Here is a 2219-nt window from a genome sequence, read left to right as displayed (position 1 = left end):
TTTAGAGCGAACTTTTTGGAACGAGCTTTTTTCTTAATCCCTCAATCTCTCTCTCTCTCTCTCTCTCTCTCTCTCTCTCTCTCTCTCTCTCTCTCTCTCTCTCTCTCTCTCTCTCTCTCTCTCTCTCTCTCTCTCTCTCTCTCTCTCTATCTATCTATCTATCTATCTATCTATCTATCTATCTATCTATCTATCTCTCTATCTATCTATTTGTCTGTCTCTCTGTCTGTCTGTTCATCTATCTATTTGTCTATCTGTCTATCAATCTCCCTCTCTCTCTCTCTCTCTCTCTCTCTCTCTATATATATATATATATATATATATATATATATATATATATATATATATATATATATATACACACACACATATACATATATATGCACACACACATGTTCAAAGGCTATGTCATGGGATGATGGTTGCTTTGTGTAGCTTGCAGGCTTTCATGATCTAAAGGAATAGATTGTGCCATGGATTGTATAGATGTTGCAAAATGCCAAATGTATGATTGTTGATGCAAATAAAGATGATGTGAAGAGAGATCAAGAGGTATGGGTTAAGGTTGTTTCCATGATTCGGAATACCATTAACCTTTCCATGAGCGATGTAAATCAAAAGACTGGGCAAGTTCTTCTACTAATGAGAAACAGCTCTTTGGATGAGAAATATAATCCATTCGCAAAGGAATTTCTAGGATTATCATCATAGAGAAGGATGAAAATGGCTCTTCTATGCGAGCACTACAAAGAATGAGTTGAGTTCATGACTTGAGAAATGCAAAGCTAAGCGTGCTACGAGTCTTGGATGTGAGAGACTACCCCAATCATGATGCTGATTAAAATTAAGATAAAGGAGTTGAAGAGGAGATTGAAATTAAGCCTTAAATTAAGCTTCCTAATGATAAACGCAAAGTGAAGTAAACACAAACTCTGAAAATTCGACCTCCACAAACACAAACCCCGACACCCACAAAGTTGAAGGTGAGGATTGAAAGAGTCCTTGAATCTGAGTTGGGCAGAGAAGGCCTGTAGTCACCAAGGGGAGCCAGGATCAAGCGGACATCTAGAGGCGATTCAGGATCAATAACGTCGTGGACCTAATATTGCAACATGCAACTATAATTAGAAATGATAGCTAGTAGGCGGGCATCGATCTCTCTCCCCCTCTTTCTCACTCTCTCAAGCTGAAGGACAGGTGGGCACTAGCGCCCACCTCTCCTTCAGCTTGAGATAGATAGAGAGAGAGAGAGGGGGGGGGGGGGGGAGTCGGCTATGGCATCGACAATCGCAACCCACGCCAACCAACCCTTCTTGTGCACCATCTACGAAGGTAGATGAGCTGCGGGACGTTCTAGCCAGCAAAGGATTGGTGGTGAAGGACTCCATTCTTGCTCCCCTTTGCAAGTCCAAATCTTTGCTAACCCTTTTGCATGATGTAGAACACCAATTGAAAATGGAATGCAAGTGCAAAATGAAGAGTTGGGTTGTGAAACTTCAGTCACACATGAGAAGCCCAATGAAGTGGAAGCTTCAAAGGTTGAGGAGGAAGCAGCTGACAAGATAGCCAACTTTTTTGACTTCTCAGGCAGAGATGTCAAGCAATTATCAAGTCACATCAAAAGGTGGAAAGGTTTTGGCATCGGGTGGAGGTCTCTTGTAGAGTAGGAGAAGAAACAACAACGTGAGCACTTTGGGACAATTTCAAATGACAAGAAACGCAAGCAAAGTGCACCAAGTTCGGTATCACGCAAGACTTGAATGAAGAAGCTAAAAAAAACACCTACTGCAGCAAGATTTGGTATTGTGAATAAGAATGTCAAAAAGAAAGCTCCTCTTGGAAGATTTAGATCATAGACAATGAGTTGAGAAACAAGAAGCGAGGGCTCTAAGGTTTGCTTCGTCAACCAACGGAATTGAGCCTTGCAGAAGCCATGGCTCCAAAAGGATCTCTAGAGTGAAGATGCCTCTCAATAGAGGAAAGTACGGACTTTGTCTCAATGAGAAACATGTTGTTCCACCTTTCGTAAAACAAAGAGTTAGCTATGGAGTTTCGATGAACTCTGCGTGGGGTTGCCTAGCTATGACTTGGAACACGTTCAAGTTGGCCACCTTTTCAATTGGGAAGAGGCATTGGAGTATAGTTGATTCTTATTTCCCAGTTTTTTTTTTGCATTCGACCATGTAATAGAGTATATCTCAGAGTTTGAGAGTTGCCTA

The 2219-nt window shown here is 41.3% G+C and overlaps 1 pseudogene; it reads left to right on the top strand.

The window, feature by feature from the left end:
• Positions 1 to 486: 486 nt before the first annotated feature.
• Positions 487 to 1960, top strand: LOC147429395 (uncharacterized; annotated as a pseudogene).
• Positions 1961 to 2219: the final 259 nt, after the last annotated feature.

The sequence above is a fragment of the Adiantum capillus-veneris genome, chromosome 22, assembly GCF_014529385.1.
Source record: "Adiantum capillus-veneris isolate H3 chromosome 22, ASM1452938v2, whole genome shotgun sequence".
In the NCBI taxonomy this organism is placed as follows: domain Eukaryota; kingdom Viridiplantae; phylum Streptophyta; class Polypodiopsida; order Polypodiales; family Pteridaceae; genus Adiantum; species Adiantum capillus-veneris.
The sequence above is the reverse complement of the archived record's forward strand: the minus strand, read 5'-3'. Positions and strand labels throughout refer to the sequence as shown.